General features: G+C 40.0%; 1 non-coding gene across 1 annotated transcript; it reads right to left on the bottom strand.

The window, feature by feature from the left end:
- Positions 1-16,013: 16,013 nt before the first annotated feature.
- On the bottom strand, positions 16,014-16,120 carry LOC144999226 (small nucleolar RNA R71). The gene has a single exon (XR_013660744.1). It is a non-coding gene; the product is annotated as a small nucleolar RNA R71 (small nucleolar RNA).
- Positions 16,121-20,296: the final 4,176 nt, after the last annotated feature.

Raw genomic sequence — 20,296 nt, 5'->3', positions numbered from 1 at the left:
AGAGTACTCCTTCCGACTTAATGCGTCAGCTACCACGTTGGCTTGCCTGGGTGGTACTTGATCTCACACTCATAGTCGTTTAGCAATTCAACCCATCATCGTTGTCTCATGTTCAGCTCCTTCTGGTTCAAGATGTGTTGGAGACTCTTGTGGTCCGTGAAGATGGTGCACTTCGTACCGTACAGGTAGTGCCTCCAAATTTTCAGAGCGAAGACCACGGCTCCCAATTCTAGATCATGGGTCGTATAATTTACTTCGTGCGTCTTTAGTTGATGGGATGCGTATGCTATCACCCTTCCGCGTTGCATGAGGACGCAACCTAAGCCCTGATTTGACGCATCGCAGTAGACTACAAAATCTTCCGTTCCTTCCGGTAGAGATAGTACAGGGGCGCTACAGAGAGCTTGCTTTAATGTCCGAAACGCAATCTCTTGTTTGTCTGTCCATTTGAATGGTACGCCCTTTTGCATAAGAGAGGTAAGTGGTTTGGCGATCTTAGAGAAGTTTTGAATGAATCTCCTATAGTAGCCTGCTAGACCCAAGAATTGACGAATTTCTATGGGTGTTGTCGGGATTGCCCACCCTTCAATAGCTTTGACCTTAGAGGGATCCACATGTATTCCTTCTTGGCTAACTACGTGACCTAGGATGTTCACACTCCGGAGCTAAAACTCACACTTGGAGAGTTTTGCGTATAGCTTCTCTGATCCCAGCGTTTCTAGGATTCGTTGAAGATGTTGGCCATGCTCTTCTTCGCTTCGGGAATAAACGAGGATGTCATCAATGAAGACAATGACAAAGTTGTCTAGGAATGGTCGACAGATCCGGTTCATCAGATCCATGAACGCAGCAGGTGCATTTGTTAGACCGAAGGGCATTACGACAAATTCATAATATCCGTAGCGGGTTCGGAAAGTGGTTTTTGGAATATCCTCTTCTCGGACTTTGAGTTGGTGGTATCCGGACCGTAGATCTATTTTTGAAAAATAACTAGCTCCTTGGAGCTGGTCGAATAGATCATCGATTTGTGGGAGTGGGTAGTGATTTTTAACAGTGAGTTTATTTAACTCTCTGTAGTCGATGCACATCCTAAAGGATCCGTCCTTCTTTTTGACAAAGAGTACTGGAGCTCCCCATGGCGAGTAACTAGGTCGGATAAATCCCTTGTCCAGAAGCTCACTGAGTTGGCTGGATAATTCCTGCATTTCAGCAGGAGCCAGCCGATAGGGTGATTTAGCGAGAGGAGTTGCTCCTAGAATGAGGTCGATACGAAACTCAACCTGTCTCTCTGGGGGTACTCCCGGAAGATCTTCAGGAAACACGTCTGGAAATTCGCACGCTACCGGAATATCTTGAATGTTAGTCTCTTCCTTGGTTTTATCCACTATGTGAGCCAGAAATGCCGAATCCTTCTTTCGTAAGTGCTTCTGTGCCTTGATGCACGAGATGAGGCGAAGGTTCATGCTGGGTTTGTCTCCGTAAATTACTAGGGTTTCGTGATTTGGGAGACGAAGGCGAACGGCCTTCTAGTGGCACATAATTTCAGCATGGTGGGGGCTTAACCAATCCATGCCGATGATTACATCGAAACTCCTAATTGATACAGGCATTAGGTCTATTCGAAAGACGTGTTGGTTAAGGGTTAGGGTACATCCGATGTAGATTTCCCCAGTGGATTCGGTTTTTCCATTGGCCATTTCCACCGTATAGGTTTCATTTAGTCTTTGGGGCTGTTGTTTTAGTAAATGTTTAAACTTATTGCTTACGAAACTTCGCTCCGCTCCGGTGTCAAATAGGATGCATGCATAAGTGTGATTTAGGAGAAACGTACCGGTAACAACTGAGGGTTCCTGAATCGCCTCCCCCTATCCCATGGTCAGCATCCTTGCTGTTCCTCCGTTTCCTGAATTGTTGTTGTGAGGGCAGTCTCGGCGGAAATGCCCAGTCCTTCCACACCCATAGTAGGTATGGCTAGGTCCTGCATTGCTGCCACCGGTGATGATGTTGTTGTTGTTGCAATGGTTGTTGTTGTTGTTTCCCTGATTTTGGTTCTGGGGAGGGTAAGTCCTGCAATACCTTGCAGTGTGTCCCTTTCGGTTGCAACTGGTGCACTGAAAATCCTTGCATTCTCCATTGTGATGGAAGCCTCACTTATTGCACTTGGGAAGATTACCGGAATAAGGTCTTGAAGCATTTGTAGCCGTTGAGGCTGGAGCATGTGGTGCGGCTGGAGCCGGTGCGGTGACAGCGTTAACTGCCACTGTCTGCTGCTTTTTAGAGGTCTCGGGGCCCTGGCGCCCCTTCCTCTTATTGTTCTTTCCCTTCTTGTCATCACCTTCCTTCTTTTTCTCAGTCTCCACTGGCTTCTCGCCCTTCTTGTTGTTATGGTCATACAACTTCTTTGCCAATCTTTTTGCACTGTCAAATGTTTCGGGGTTTGCATCTATCACATTCCCTTGAATTGGTGCTGTTAGTCCCCAGATGAATCGCTCAATCTTCTTCCCTTCCGAGGTGATCATACATGGGCACAACAGAGATAGTTCACTAAATCTCGATATGTAGGCATCAATATTCGCGTTCTGCACAGTGAGGTTCCACAACTCCTGCTCCATCTTCTATATCTCGCCTCGCGGGCAGTATTCAGCCATTAACATTTCTTTCATCTCCGCCCACGGCATATAGTTGGCTACAGGGAGCGTCATGGCTTCTACATGTCCGTTCCACCAGGTGAGCGCTTGATCGACAAGGGTGCAGGCCGCAAACTTCACTTTCATCTTCCCAGGACAATCGCATATATCGAATACCGACTCCACCTTCTCGATCCATCGCTTTAGAGTGATCACCCCTCCAGTGCCGTTAAAAGTTCGTGGTTTGGCGTTTGTGAAGTCCTTGTAGGTACATGTTTTGGTGGGTCCTTGATTCGTTCCGTTGTTCAAACTTCCAGCTCCTTGTCCATTGACTCCTCCGTTGTTCCCTTGAGGAATTTGCGCCATTCCTGTAATGACCGCAGCAGATACAGCTGCCTGGAACGCGGCTGAGTCAACTTCGGGTGGAGTTGGTCCTAGGTTTCCGCGAGTAGGTCGGAAAGGCATCTTTTTGTCACGAAACGGAAAGATGTTGAGTGTATGTGGTTTCCGTGAGGTTGTGATCCTACTGACTAGGTGCATGGTACGAACTTAAACACTACTACCATTGACCATTTAATCATAATTTCTCAACACATAGCAATTTGTAATATCGTAACAAAACACGTAAAAGTTTATTAATATTATTCGCATTTGATACATGAAAATTTTGCTCGTAAGAGCATACATGAGTGACACTAGTTCGACAGCATAACGGCTCTATGAGTAGTGTAATCACTTAAACATAAAGTCGGGATACATAGCATAGTTCCTAACGACCTACTAAGATAAGTCTATCCCTAACCGCGATGAGCTACGTCCGGAGGTGGTGCCGAGGATGTGGATGCTCCCTGAAGGTGAGCCACCAAGTGTTCTGCGTCCTGAAGTCGAGACTCCCACCAAACCTGCCTCATGTGAACCTCTCGAAGGACGTCACGCGTCTCCTGCTCCGCACGCTCGACCCTAGTCCTCAACTGGCGCACATGACCAGCAGTGTCCTGGAAAAGGTCGCCCGTGTTTCGTAACCGTTTCACCATGACTGGAAGGGCTCGATCAGCTGGTCCTCCGTCTCTCGGGTCAAAGAACTCGCTTGACATGCCGTACGGGGGTCGCTGTCCCTGCTATGTACTCCATCCCCAAAGATCAATACCCCAGGGAGGTGTAGGACCAGTGGGGCCCACCCGGTAAGCAGGCACCCTGATCGGGTAAGGGGGTTGATGACTTCGGACTCCGCATCCGAATCACCCCCTTCGCTGTCATCGGGTTCCTCCTCGAAGTTTCCTTCATCTTCCTCCGATTTGGTAGGCTCGCCCTCGACTTCTTCCTCCGGTTCCCCGTCAGATTCCTCTTCGGGGTCTTCCTCAGGTTCCTCCTCAGGCTCCTCCTCAGGCTCCTCCTCCTCTAGCCATCCGTTGTTTCCCTGGTTAGGGAAGTAGGGATCTCCGGGGTGATAACCAGCCATGCTGTCTACGAGAGTGTGTAATTATGCTAACGTTATTCCTAGGATGCTACAACTATTGCATAGACCAAGTACGCGTTCTCTTTTTGGTGGTAGAAGGGTATAGTTTTAGGTTCCCTAGGTATCATGATTTCATCGGGACATGTATTAGTTATACCTTGGAGGGAATGTAGTTGATCAGGCTACATCCACCCCTTGATACCACTAAGAACAGTCCTGAATTTAACCGAGATACTTGTATTATTTTTGTTTGATTCGGCGTTATGTTCCTTGTTCCTACTGCAAGCAAAGATGTTTTATTGTTGTGTTTTTACTTGTTTTGTTCAGAGTTAAGTTAGTCCCTCTTTTTGGTTTATAGTTGCATATCAATGTGTGGCTAAATATGCTAGTTCACTATAAACAAATCTCTGATACCAACCTGTCACACCCCCGAACCAGACGGCGGAAACATCCAAGGGCTGTCGTGACTTAATTGAATACCATAACATTGAATATATATGAAACATAACATCATTCGTCACCATGCATTAATATAGTACAACTGGTAGAGTTTACACTGAGTACATTGTTTTAATATTACATTCCCAAAAATAAATTGTTCGATCATAGATAAACAAACTGCAAGCCATCACTGAATACATTTCCTTCAGTTTACTTGTTACCTGAGAATACAAGTATTTTGAAAAACGTCAACATATGAAATGTTGGTGAGTTCATAAGCGGTATTTGAAAAGCAACGTTTTGTATTGTTTTGAAAACTACCAGAAAATCCGATATTTTCTTAAAAGAGTTTATGAAAAAGTTTGTGAAGATCCATAAGTATGCTTGTTTGTTTCTATAGTTGTAAAAAAAAATGTTCATCAAACTTTTGTACATTTCGAGACTGTATGTATAAAAAAAAGACCCTAGGAAAACCCGATGTTTTCCTAACACTTTGAATTCCATGTAGCTGTTGTACCATCGCGAAATGTGAAGTCATTGATTTCAGGCGACGTCGGGTTATTGCGCATGGTGAATTGCTATAAACACGCGTTACGCAAACGGCCAGTTTGCAACTTATACTAATGATCCCGTAGGCGTCATCAGTATTATTCGCGTAATCCAACCGCCCTGACTTCTTGCAATCCCACATCCGTAGAGAAAGAGGGCACGAAGACCTCGGTAACTCCGTTAGCCGGTTGGGGATAAAAAAAAAAGAGTACGAAGGGCCCTTGACCCACTCGCATGTGAGTAACCGACTTTACTAGCAGTACGAAAGGACCCTTGGGCACCAATAGTAAAAAGCCATTGAAAGTCCTTTTACGCTGTGTTGGATCATGTAAGACCCAACAACTCGTAAGGTTGGAGTCTTCAGGCCTAAATATCAGGTCATTAGGCTAGCTAGGCCCAACAAACAAGATTTTACACTTTGGGGCCCAAAGATGGTGCGTCGACGTCTGTGCACTCTCACGTGTGTGTTGAATTCCCAAAGGTTTCCGTGTATGAGTCGAGTTATTGTCGTGTTAGTAGTTTCGGGTTTCTCATTGATTCGAGACCGAATCAATTCATTTGATAACGATTTTTGGTGTTGTGGTGTAATATAATTCATCGGTAGTCGTAGTGCCAGTGTTTGATCACAACGGATGTATTGAATTAACATTTCAACTTTTCTGTTACAGACCCTCTTTTTGTTATAAATTTACTTTTTCAACCCTTTAAATAAATAAATTTCCGATTTGGTCCTTAAACCATTTTTCTTGTCATTTTAACACCAAAACTTATTGCAATTGACATTTTTCAGCATATTTTTAGTTGAAAACAGTTTTGGTCCCTGAAATTACAGTTTTCTCGGTTGAAACCTTCCTTTTTCGCAAATTTACACTTTTGCCCCAAATTGGAAAATTTTTGCAACTTTGGTCCTTTTTAATTATGAAAAGCATTTTTAACCTTAGAAAAGGACTTGGGACACTAGTAGTCCACTGTTTTTGCAGAAAAATACAGTTTTGGCCCTTCAAAACAAAAAATTTCGCATATTGGGCCCTATTGGGCCGAAAATGTCATTTTTAGCCCATTAAGCTTGGAATTTATATTTTCAACCCTCCAAAAGAGTATATTTCCAGAAAATACTTTATTGAAACTGTTTTGACTCTTCTCATCCATCAGAATTCGTAATATGTCGTTTTGGGCCCTTTAACTTTATATTTTTAACATTTTATGTCCAAAAATTGAGTTTTTAGCCCAAAGAATATGTTATTAAGCCACTTAGCTATTTTTCTTGGAATAATTTGTATGTAGAAATATATTTGATGCTAGTATTATTTAACATAAAGTATATCTCAATTTTTAGGGGCTTATAGTTAGATCCAACATCATAAACACACAAAAACACACATATAAGCATAGAAATCATACAAGGCATACAAAACACATATAGATCTACACTTTCAGTTGTATTCCCCCCCCCCCCCCTCACAAAACATATAAAACCGAAAGATAGGGAGTATGAAGCTCACCTTAGGGTGTGGTTTCGGTTTTTGAAGAAAAGATGGAAGAAAGCTTGGTGATTTTTGGCCTTAGCACCCTTTTCTTGAAGATCTCGAGTTTGAGGTGGTTCTAGGATGCAAGATCACGATTTTTGTATGGATTAGGAAGACATTTTTGATAAAACAAAGAATCTAAGTCATAGATCCAAGCATAACCTTACCTTAGATGAAGAGTTTGTAGAAATATCCTCTTGAAAGCCTCTTAATTTTCGACATTTTTGAATGGTGAGGAAGGATGAGTTCTTGAGTATTCTAGAGAGAATTTGTGAGGTGTGTGTGTGTGTTTGAAATGGCCGAGAGCAAGAGAAAGAGAGGGAGAAATAGACCCTTGAGGTGATATGCATGGAAACATGGAATAGGTTGCATGGAGATCCAAAAGACAATAATGAGGTGTCAATTGCAAGTCAACTCTCTTCATCTCTTCTTGGGTTTGGGCCTTGGGCCGAGAATTTGGAAGGAAAAGGGAAAATTTGGGCTTTTATGCCCTCAAGCCCATGTAGAAGTTAAGTTGGATGATTTTTGTTCCAAAAAAGTATAATATGATTTTCACACTTTGTTAGGCTAGTTTAGGTTAATCATGGTGCAAAACTTTTAGTTTAATCCATTTTAGGCCCAATATGGCCCAAAAGGTTGAAATAAATGTATGTGGGTCCAATTAGAGCCCATTTAAGGGTTCTAAGCCCATGATAGTCAAATTGAAAGCTTATTGGTCCATTGAGTCCAATAAGGAATTCGTAGTCCAAAATTGACCTAAACAAGAACTTCTAGGGTTTCCAATTGCTTGTTGACTATTTGTAGTACTTGTATGAAGCATTTGATTGAAGTTTTTGAAGGCATCACACATGATCTTAAGTTTTTGGTTCAATGTTTTACTTAAGTATAGTGATTACAAGACACAAAATTTCTAGTTGTGACACATTGGACCTTGAAATGATTTCATGTTTAGCGATGCCTTAGTGGTTCACTTACATGGATCATTGGACCTAGAATGAGTTTATACATTTTTCTTCGCGTAAATTCGATTAAGGATCTAGTGAGTTTTTATCGGTTGGAACCTATTAAGTGTACGATCGTAGCCTGTAGTTATAATCAGAGTCTCTTGAAGGGAGAGCAGGGATTTGTGTATATATCTATACGGGGATGACACCCCACACCTGAGTTGTTCGCTACAGTTAGACTAACTCAGTCTAGGGTGACGAAAACCTTATTCTATTTTCCGTCGACGTCCACGACACCAAGACATGTGAAATTGTCATTATTTAGTATGGTTATGACGGCTCGCTTAGAGGAATTAACGTTATGAAGTTTACGGAAGACCATTCTCTTTTCTCTTGGATTACTCGGAAAGATACTCTTACTAGTACTCAACCACAGGGGTTGGTATGGCAACTTTCTCTTTTACAGACAACATCGGGTTGTTTGGGAATATTCTCTATACATGGTCTTTACATTCTCTCTACATTCTCTTTACCCTTTTAGTTAAAGAAACAATAACATATATGCATTAATACAAGATCTAACACAAACATACTAAACAGTTTACATAAAATATCGAATTTTCTGGTGGTTTTCAAAATTATACAAATCATTTTCACAAACATGCTTATGAACTCACCAACATTTTATGTTGACCGTTTTTCAAAATAACTTGTATTCTCAGGAAACCGTTGAAGCAGGATGAACGAAACAAACTAATGGATATTGTGTGATATTTTGTTTCATCATACTCTTACTATTTCAGCATGTAATATTCAAATACAATACTTGATGTAAGCAATGAATGTTGTTATATTACATGTGTGATGATGATGATGATGTTATGTTTCAATTATATTCACTGTAATGATATTTTAAGATGAAGTCACGCGCAAGCCCCTGGACGTTTCCACTGTCTGGTTCGGGGGTGTGACAGGTGAAGAGCATTTTGGTGATTTGGATCCACTCTTCAAGGAAGCAAAGGTCAAGGCAAGGTGTTGATGCAGAAGAGAGAGTTCAAATCTGGGATTATTACTTATCTATAGATCTTTTCAAGGTATAAAGTCATGAACTTGATGATTATTTCCTTAGATCTCTTAGATTCGGTTTTGGGACCATTTTGGTCCAAAGGTTGAAGCTTTGTGGTACGTTCAATCCAATTTCTAGGACTTGGATTTGCTACTCTCTATTCTAAATGAGTCTCGGAGGTAGAAAGTTGCCACCTTTGATATCCTAATGGGTTCATGCATGAGTTAAGACCATTTCCATTGAAGTAGATTTCCATTTTTGGAGTTTGAGATTATGTGGGTCATGCAAAGCCATCAAGTAAGCAACTTTATGGTTTAAGACGTCAATAAGGACTTGGATCTGTAATTGTAGCTTCTAGAGTAGAGTATTAAGCACTAAATAGCAAAGTGACTTAATAGGGGGATTATGCTGAGCGTACATGCAGGTATGCCCAACGTACTCACCATTTGGCTTGTACGCTTAGCGTACATAGGATTACGCCCAACATACTCATCAGATATGGGTTTGGGCTATTTTGGGCCTCAGTTTGGGCCATGAAAGGGGTTTTGGTTCTTTGGGCCTTAGTGGGCCATCAGAAGTCAGATGATGTGTACCAAGGAGATGCTCGGGCTTAGGGTAAAGCCCATTAGAGGATTTGGGCCCAATTTGACAAATTGGGCCATTATTGGGCCACTAGTGGCCTTGGAAAGCCTACCTAGTGTTGGGCTTTTGTTTTGGAATTAGGCTTAAGTTTGGATCATACAGAGCCAGGGGTAGAATGGTCATTTTACCCCATGTAGGGATTAAGGATTATGGTTTGGGACCCAATTGATAAGTGGGTATATTGTTTGGTAGTGGCAGCTCAGGAAGTTAGCGAAGCAGCAACAAAGGAATTCGTACGGGAAGCTTCTGTAGTGCGAGGTGAGTTTTCTCACCACACTAATAGGTCTAAGGCACCAAGGCCGGCCCATTTTTATGATAGTTGGTATACTTGTTGTGTAGAGTTATGTGGCATATTTATGCAGTGATACGTGGTAGAGATAGCTTTTACAGCTAAGGGTAGAGATAGCCTTTGAGGCTAACGGTAGAGATAGCCTTTGGGGCTAATGGTAGAGATAGCCTTTGGGGCTAAGGGTAGAGATAGCCTTTCGGACTAAGGGTAGAGATAGCCTTTGTGGCTAATGGTAGAGATAGCTCGATAGCTAATCAATATTTGATACGTGGTAGAGGTAGCATTTATAGCTAATGAATATGTGGTATGTGGTAGAGATAGCTTTTGTAGCTAATTGTTTTGTATTATGTGGTAGAGGTAGATTTTATAGATCTGGGGGGATCATTAAGCGTCGTGATTAGAGGTTTTGTTTATGGTTTTAGGTATCATCATTTTAGAAAGGAAGGGCTCGGATTGGTCACAGTGATAAATGTTTTACTTAATGATGATTTGAATTGTTAGAGTAAATGGTATCAATGTTTTAGCTGTATTAAAAATGAAATTTTTACCTCTGATTTTTGGGACGTTACAAGTTGGTATCAGAGCCTTGGTTGGAGGGATTCGGACATACTTTCGGGTGTGTTTGAACTCATACTGAGGATCTGTAAAGCTTTTAAAAAGAAAAATGTTTAAGTAAAGAATTTCTAAGATAAGAAAGGGTGTGGTGCATGCAATCAGCTGAGCTCAAGTAAGTTCCCCAGAATACCCACATTTGTTATTTGTTATGATTTGATTATGAATCTATGAATCACATGCTAGTTAGGGCTAGGGGAGATGCCTTTATATGTTGTATGAGCTGGTAGACTTGCTTGCTACTACTGAGTAGTTAGTAATAGGTTGGCCTGATATATGGTGCTTGTAGCCATGACGATATTGGATGTCATGCTGGAATGAGAATGATAATTGGTATTTGTAACTGCAATGTGGATATATTCAAAATTGTATACGGTTAAGATCTTATAGCCTTAGAATAGCTGATTTAACCTTATTTCTTGTGGTCTTAGGGTAGAGTCTATTATTTGACAATCTATTAGATCCTATTCTGTGTATAATTTGCATGCAAAAGGCAGCCGGCAGCGAGGGTGGATGTTGTTAGCAGTGACTTTCCATCTCTCATTTTGAAAGTAACTATGCACTCACTTGTTAAAGTGGATGACTGGAAAGTTGGACAGCGCTTTGCTTTAGTACTTGGCTTTTCTTATGATATAACCTAGGTTCAATTAACTTGAAGTCATAGATTTTTTCCTTTCATGACTAATTAATAGTCTAGATTCCTCAACAGCCCCAATGTCTACTAATATATTGCTAATAAAGGACAAGCAGATAGGATCATATTAGAGGTAGGGTCCATTTGGTATACATGGTATACTGTTTGATAAGCACACTTTAAACACCTTACTAAATCCAGCCTGGACCTCATCCTTGTAAGTAGATCAATATGTAATATTATGTTTGAACCACTAAAAAATCTTATTTATAGATTCAAATAATAACTTAAGATTATAAATATAAGTTACACTAAAAAGACTAGAGTGTATCTTAACTTACAAGGGTTTTCCTAACAAAAGTTAGGAAATTGCACTGGCAGAGCTTCTACTTGCTAGCTACTAGTACTTAAAGGGTCTCAGGGCTTCATCGAAGACTAAAACAAAGGGAAAACAGGCTAAAATCGAAAGCAAATTGAGAAAGAAGATCTTCGGTGGTATGAGCAGGGAATAAGGCTTAGGATTCTATTTATAGTTGTTTTTGGGATGCATGGAGTGAAAAAAGGTGCACATTGTACATTGTAAGGCTATGTCTCCCCAGTCACTTTGTGCCATGTGCCGGCCTCGCCATGGTTCGTTTTTTTACCTTCTAGAAGCTCGCGTCGCACATCCGGCTCACACCTGGCGGGCACTATGCAGGGCGCAAATCACAAATTTTATAAATTCCATAACTTCTTCATACATACTCAAATTTGGATGTTCTTATATTCCTAGAAAGCTTTCGACAAGATTTCCAACATTCCTTTATACTCCATCAACTAATTCTAACTTATTTTCATCCCTATTTTTTTATAAGATTGAATGATTTTGGAAAAATCAAAACTCTCTCGTACAGACTTCGATTTTGGTGTTCCTAATACCAAAATTCCTATCTTAAAGAGTACTACAATTGTCCTTTTGATGACTTTATCCAAAATTTAACCATTCTCTTCATACAAACTCCGTTTTCGACGTTTTTTATATCCTCGGAAAGCTCTCGACAAGATCTACAACATTCCTTTAGACTCCATCAACTAATTCCGATTTATTTTCATCCCTATTTTTATAAGATTTAATGATTTTTTAAAAAATCATAAATCTCTTGTACAGACTTCAGTTTTGGTGTTTCTTTAGCAAAATTTCTATCTTAAATAGTACTACGATTGTCGTTTTGGTGACTTTATCCAAAAGTCAACCATTATCTTCGTACCTTTTAAAGTTACACATTCCTTGTGCCCGACTGAATTTTATATTTTATAAAAATCATATCTAATTCTGACGGAGTCATATTTCTACGAAATTTATATTTTCAAGATCGGGACAATGTGTACTATATATATATATATATATATATATATATATATATATATATATATATATATATATATATATATATATATATATATATATATAAAATTGTAAACCCTGTTATTGAAAAGTTCTTTGATCTTATTAGTTGGTTCTTTTTTTCTCTTTTTTCTCTTTTGTGTGGTTTGTGAATTGAATTTTGCATTAACATAGTGGATTACATGTGTCTCCACTTCAAAATTTGGTATCTACATGTTAGGTTTCTTGCCTATTCTCCTTTTCCTCCTCTCAATACAGTGCCCTCCAGCGTTTTTATTCCCTAATAACATTACTACACCAGACCCCATTACCACCGGCACCTCGATATCTATTCTGAATAGCAGATGCTTTGATGTCGTCTTCATCGATTTTTCTTCCCACCCCACCGTTTTTATTCTATTTCCTCACAAAAGCCTTTTTTTCCTTCATCCGCCACCATTCACTTCAAGCGCTTTCATTTCCTCCGATCTTGTCGATGTCCAACGACCATCAACAAAAGGCGAAGGACGATCACAAGGCGACAACTAATTTCAGCTGACACCCAGATCGATTTCACGTTGCTTTCCATCTTCCACCGCTTTCTTTCCCACCGCTTCTAAATCGATTGCAAATTGATGCTAACTATCTTCATCGCTTACCGCTTCATCATCCACCCACAATCGTCGCCCAACTGCTTCTACGTCCCTACATCTATCGGTCACCAAATGGTTGATACGCCATGTTTTTTCCAGATCTTCTTCTCTGTATTTCGAACTTCGGGGGTGTTTAGATTAGTTTTTTAGCTTATTGCTTATAGCTTATTTGTGGTGGGAATAATAAGCAATAATCATGGAAAAGGATGCTTATTAAAATTAGCTTATTTAGCTTAATAAGCTGGATTTTATCCAAACACTCAAATTAGCTTATTGTGGGAATAAGCAATAAACACCTCTTTTTTTCCTATCCAAACACCCCCTTAGAGTCACAGATAATCACAATTTCCTTTTGCGTGAAGCAGCAACACTGTCTTCTTACTATCTCTACCCAATGATATTAGGTAACTATCAAATTAATTTCTCAGCCTTCTTATATTTTAGTATACTTTAAAAAGGTTTACCAATATTTTTCCCCATATTTGAAACTTATGCATTGCTGATCATCAGAACTCCTGCATCCCTCTGTAATTCTTCTGCTCATTATCACTACATTTTTAATCAGGTATGTGTCGATAATACCCTAAATTTTGTTTTCCTTTTATGTCTCATACCAACGATACTACCTGCTATACTTACTACATCATTGAAGTCTGTGTGTGTAAGTGTTGATTAGCATTACAGAAATTTAAATAAACTCATAAAGCACACTAGTTGTTTGATAAAATACCTGAAATAAAATATTTTTTTGAAACAGTCATCTGCTAATTTGGCTATGCCCTTAGTGATCCACACATGTGAGGATAGTGTTACATATGTGAGTTCATAACCTTTTTATCTTGTTGTTAAAGTATAATTTTCTACACATAGACTGTTAGGTATTATTTTAGCTGACTGATATGTGCATATTTAGTGTGTATTAAGTATAGTTTTTTTATTCATATATTAGCTAAATTATCTCATACTATGGACAAAAGGTACTTAAAAGTGTTAAATTATGTTTTTCAGTCCAAAGATGAAGCTCGGAAGCAAAAGGAAGCAGGAGAAGCGGTTAGGAGCTCGAGAATGGAATGAAGAAGAAAAACACTAAAAAAAGCTTCTACTCGTCAAGTCAGATGGCCTACTCGACGAGTCCGGTTGAGGAATTAGAAGGATAATGATTTGGAATTCCAGATAGTTATCGCAATACGGAGAACGTAAGAGGGACTCGACGAGTCACCACTTGACTCGACGAGTCAGATCGCTTATTTAAAGATAACTCCACAGATCGATAGAAAAAAATTCTGGGATGATTCAGAAGTGTTTTGCTGCGATTAAGAAGCTAGAAGAACCCTAGAAGTCGACAAAGAAAGCTAGAATTCAATTCCGGAAGTAATTAAGGCACAATTTCATCATTCTACTTATTCTTTTGTTTTGTCAATATGATTAAGCAACTTGAACTTGTTTGTTTGCTGTTATTTACTTTAATTATGAACTAAAATCTTTAGACTTCTGTTTGGGGATACAAAGTTGACAATATAGTTTGATTGATTGGTAAGATTAATTCCAAGTTGGTGAATTTTTGTTATTTTAGCTTGCTAAAGAACATTGTGTATGAATAATAATTAATTTTCTGTTAATAGGAAGATAATTGATTAGCATGAACATCTATTGATTATCAACCTCATATGATATGTGACCACTATACTATATGTTTAGGATTAATGAATATGAAACTAGAATTAATAAGGAAATTGAGTAAATTCATGTGCAAGCTTGTAAGATGACCATCAAACAAGAGGTTAATTAAGAATAATAAATTAATTAGCTATTGCAAGTCTAACTTAACCCGAATAATTAATCTAGTAAATATAATTGAATTAAGCAATTGGTCACTGTTTGAGTTAGTTTATTTGTTAAGGATTAGGGTAGTGAACATGAACCTAATCATTTGAATCGGTAACCAACGAAAGAATTAATCCATTGCACTATTACCTTGAAATCAACCATAGAGTTAACCGAGTTGAACTAAACAGAAGTTCCTTTCCAATTATTGAATCTAGTTAAATTGTTATTTTCTAGTCTTAAATTAGTTATAATTAGTAAGTTTCTAGTCTTGTAAAACTAGAGAAAAACCCTTATTTCTTAATCAACTTAGATAAAATTAGTTTTTAATTTAATTTGCCGTTCCCTGTGTTCGATACCCTGCTTATTTAGCTATACCACAATTGATAGGTTCACTGTCTTTTGTGTGTTATTTGATAATTAAAGTAGGTTTAAAACTAAGTGAGTTTTGCACACATCAAGTTTTTGGCGCCGTTGCCGGGGAACGGTTCTAAAATTAGCATTAAAACTCTAAGTCAATCGATCCTTTGTGCAAGACTCATCTTACACAAAGTTAATTTCTGTTTAAGTTCTGTTTTTTTTAGGTAAAAAAAAACAAAAAAAAAAGCCTGATTTTACCTTCGACTCGCCGAGTGCATTCGCCCAGATTCGGCGAGTACGACGCTGAATCAGGTTTAATTTTCTTTTGTTCTTTTTACGCGTTTTTTGTTTTGTTTGCAGTTGGTTCATGACCCGAGGATCTGATACGTCTCTGGTTCCTCCTCTTGAAGATCCGGAAACCGCATTAAGAAGAAACAAAGGCAAAACCGTTGGAGAATCCGCTTCTTCAAAGAACTCACCACTCAAAAACCTAAAATCCGTTTTTAGCAAGAAAAGGAGCAGCAAATCAGGAGTATCCAGTGCATCACTAACAATCGAAGACCCGATTCAAAAAGACACCGAGTACGAGACCGAGGAAGAAAACGAGCACACATCCGAGTTTGAAGACGATTTAGCCACCGCTATGGCTAATATTGACGAAATCCCCATGGGGGAATGGAAGAAGAGGATGCGTGACAACACCGGCCCGGGACTTGTGCAACCCGCAATTCCCGCTACCGCTACTTTTGAGCTAAAGGGCCATATTCTCGCTCAACTCAAGGAGATTCCTCTTCACGGGAGAGATCACGAAGATGCCTATAAGCACTTGGATGAAGTAAATGATGTGGCAGATTACTTCAATGTACCCAATGTGCCTCGCGAGATCCAGCTACTACGCATGCTTCCTGTCACATTTAAAGGAGCTGCAAAAGATTTGTTAAAGTCACTCCCTCCCGAATCAGTCACCACATGGGCCAAGATGAAAGAAGAGTTCATTGACCATTTCTGCCCACCTTCCAAGATAGCCAAGCTAAAGAAAGCCATTGCAAACTTCGAACAACAACCCGGAGAATCTCTTTATGAAGCTTGGGAAAGGTACAAGAGCCAACTTAGAAATTGCCCACACCATGACCTTAATAGCCAACAAGAGGTCTCCATCTTTTATGATGGAGTTAATGTCACCACAAGGAAACTACTCGATTCACAAGGCCCGCTCACCAGAAAGCCACCTCCGGAAATAAAGGAATTAATTGAAGAATTCTCCAAGCATTCTAGAGAATACCACAATCCGAGGAATGAAGTGAGTCGTGGAGCAGTAAACTCGGTGAACGATGGCATGGCAGTGGTAATAGCTAAACTCGATAGCCTAGACCGAAGAATGACGAAAATGGATCAAACGATCCATGCTATTAGAGTTGGATGCGAAAATTGTGGCGGCCCCCACCTCACCAAAGATTGTGATCGAGACGAGAATGGAAATAAAAAGGCTCAAGTATTCTATTCCAGTAGCGATAGATACGATGAAGACTGGAGGAAACCGAAGAAGGAATGGCTCCCATACGAAGAATATAAAAAGGCTAAGGAGGAGAAATACAAACAGAGGGAGAGGGGATATTATCAAAAGGAAGAGCCGGTGATAGAAAAGAAGGCAAATTTAGAAGATATGCTCACAAGGTTCATAACCGCGTCCGAGAAAAGACACAATGATCACGATGTAGCAATGCAAGAAACCAGAAACATGTTGAGGAATCAGCAAGCATCCATTCTCAACATTGAGAAACAGCTGGGACAGCTTGCACATCAAGTGAATGAAAGAAGACCGAGCCAACTTCCAAGCAACACCGAACCCAATCCAAGAATGGAGAACATGAGCGTAATAACCTCCAGCAGTGAAGAAAAATTTACAGAAGCACTAAGGATCTCCAAGAAGAAGGAAGAAAAGGTAGAAGAATCGGAGCCAGCCAAACCCGACCCGACTCGCCAAGTCACTCCAATGGACTCAACGAGTCCAGGCGAAATTGAAACACCTGCCATTTCTTCGAAACCTTATAAGCCTCCACTGCCATACCCAACCAAAGCCATGCCTGCAGAAAAAGTAGAAGCATACAGAACCTTCATGAATCATGTTAACGCTCTACAAGTTAATGTGCCATTTGTGGAAACAATACTTCAAACGCCTAAATACTTCAACTTGCTTAAGGGCCTTTTTGCTGCTAGGAAGGATTTGGCTGAAGTCGCAGAGGTATTGAGGAGTGAGCTACCTAAAAAGAAGGGTGATCCTGGAAATATTGTGATTCCATGCCAATTTGGTAATGAGATCTTCACCCGAGCATTAGCTGACTCGGGGGCAAGCATCAATATGATGCCTGTTTCATTCTTTAAGAAATTGAACTTACCAGAACCAAAACCGGTGAATATGAAGATCCATTTGGCGTACAAGACAATAATCCATCCAAAAGGCGTTTGTGAAGATCTCCTTATAAAAGTTGACAAGTTTATTTTCCCAGTAGACTTCGTGGTTGTTGATATGGAAGAAGACCCCGAAATTCCAATTATTTTGGGAGATCCTTCTTGAACACCGCATGTGCTTTAATTGATATATGTGAGTCTACATTGACATTAAGAGTGGGTGATGAGGCTGTGACGTTTAAAGCTATTCCAGAAATCAAGCAAGAAGAGGAAAAGATTGAAGAAGTCTCAATGATCCAATTGGATGATGAGATATTAGAAAAAGAGCTTGCACGTTTACTAAAAGAAGACCCAAGCAAGTTTGTGATACACTCTGAAGAAGAAGGAGATGTTAACAAGGACTTGGATGAATTAGAAAAGTTACTGAAAGGAACCCACTCAGAAAAAACCCAAGATTTTATGGAATTCGTTCCGACTCGCCGAGTCACTTTAATGGACTCGACGAGTCCAGTCGATTTGGGCAAACACTTGGCCGACTTAGATCTTTCTGTTACTAGTCCTTCACATACCTTGGATTTCAATAATATACATGATTCTTTAGAAGAACAAACAGCAGAAGGAGGAAATGGAAGGAAAGTTCAATACGCCGAGGTAGCATGTCTTGATACGGTTCATCTTGAAGATGGGTTAAGCACTGGAAAGGACGAAGAGATAAAGGAAAGGAGGAAGGAATCTGATCACATATTCACTACTAAACCTAAAGCACGGACCATCATGAAATGGGAAGTAATTAAATTTAAAGAGAAGGAGGTTCAAGAGAAGATGAAAAAGAAGGGGGTAAAAAAGAAAAAGAGGAAAAGGGAAACCCAAGCATCTGAAGATGAGGCTGTGAAAAGGAAAAGAGATGAATTAAAAAGGGCTTACAAGAAAAAGATCCACGCTTACAAGACCAAGTACAAATCACAAAAAGTTAGGTGTGCGTTCCCGATGCTCGAAGATGACAAAACGTAGATGGGAAGGAGTCTAGCTAATGACTCCTCAAAAAGAAGCGCTTGGCGGGAGGCAACCCATTATATAGAGTTTGCTTTCTTTTACTTTTTAGTTTTTTTTATTTATTTTCCCTTCGTTTTTTCAATCTTAATCTTCCAAATCATCGGGCATGTTTGCTTGAGAGTGTGCATAGGCTAAGTGTGGGGTGAAATGATTTACAATAAACAACAAAATTTTGAAAATTATGCATTTTTTTTAAGTGACTCGCCGAGTTGACCATGACTCGACGAGTCCATATGGATTTCAGAAAAAAATTGAATTTGCGACCAGACTCGCCGAGTCTGACCACGACTCGACGAGTGGGTATTATTTACAGAAAAAAAAATTAATTTCGAAATTACTTTTACATTGGGTAAGTAGGGTTTTAACCCTAAGAATCATTTTTCACAACCACACTCGTCGGGTGCCGCCATTCTCATTCTCTCTCAAGCATTCATCATTCTTCTTCAAGTTTCTTTCAAATCTCTCAAGCCAATCTCAAAAGGTAACAAATTTCTTCTTATTTTCTGTTAAGAACATGATTATAAGGCCATCTATGGTAGCAATTTCAAGAAAAACCCGTTTTTGAGAAGTACTAAATTTCTAGGGTTTTGATTTTTCATGAATTAAGTTGTTTTGAATGTTTATTTTGGCCTTAATACATCAATACTAAGTGCTTAGAAAAAACCCTTGACAGAATTTACAGGTTTTATAGTCCAATTTGCAGCGACCCGTCGACTGACTCGTGCAGGTTGCGCGACTCACCGAGTCAGGCCTGGACTCGACAAGTCCAGTCGAGTTACAGATAGAAGACAATTTTTAATTATATTCTGTGTTTTCTGGGTTTTGTGTATTTGTTTTGCAGAAATCATGTTCAGAAGGGGACAAAGTTCAAGTGGCAACCAAGGGGAGTTTCCATGGCTAAACTTCCCACAAATTAAGTCCGCTTCAACAATGCGGAAATGGAAGAAGAAGTTATCTGATATCAAGAAGAAGGAGGTTTATGTGCCAAACAGGATAGATTGGGAGTGGCTGCAAAGTGTTCGATATGAGGAGGAATTAGCTCCTTACCTTTTGAAGGAGTTCCAACATGAAGGCGAAACAATGGTCTGTGACGGGTGGAGCCGGGTCTTCCGTATACAAGACCTGGTTTATTTGGAGCTTTGTTTGGAGTTTTTCTCCACGGTATCTTTTACCGGGGGAGTGGATGTTTATCACCCGGCCAGCTTTAGTTTTTGCCTTGGGGGCGAGTATCGTCAATGCTCGGTGGTGGATCTTGCCTGTCGATTAGGGATCTACGATCAGCCCTTGGTTGCAACAAACATCTTTCGGGCCTTTTTGGCACAAACTCATATGGTGTTCCCCGATGGAGTTACAAGTACGGGCTGGTGGAATACCATTGGAAATAAAGTTTACATCCCAAAGTCTGCACAGGAAGGGAGCATCCGATCCCCAATGCACCGCCTCATACACCGCCTTATTTCATCCACCATCAATCAAAGAAAAGATGATGACAAGGTTTCCAACCTTGACGTCTTCTATTTATGGAGCATAATTACACCCGACGTCTTTTGCAACATTCCTTGGTGTTTAGCTTCATACCTCTCGGAGGGTGCGGTCAAAGATCGCAAAACCTCCCGTATTAATGGTGGGATGTTTGTCACCAGATTGGCTAACTCATTCGGGTTGATGAACCGCAGTGCATGGAACTTCATGACATTGATCCCTACGCCTCCGTTCGATCCCATTCTTTTCCGACGAGCACGGATAATTGAAGACTATGGTGGTGGCCATTATGCCATCCCGAATGATGACCCCGTTGTTGGTCCCGAAGCACCAGGAAGGAGGGTAAGATCAAGAAGAGAGCGAGAT

The sequence above is a fragment of the Lactuca saligna genome, chromosome 5 (genome assembly GCF_052625555.1).
Source record: "Lactuca saligna cultivar CGN05327 chromosome 5, ASM5262555v1, whole genome shotgun sequence".
In the NCBI taxonomy this organism is placed as follows: Eukaryota; Viridiplantae; Streptophyta; class Magnoliopsida; order Asterales; family Asteraceae; genus Lactuca; species Lactuca saligna.
The sequence above is the reverse complement of the archived record's forward strand: the minus strand, read 5'-3'. Positions and strand labels throughout refer to the sequence as shown.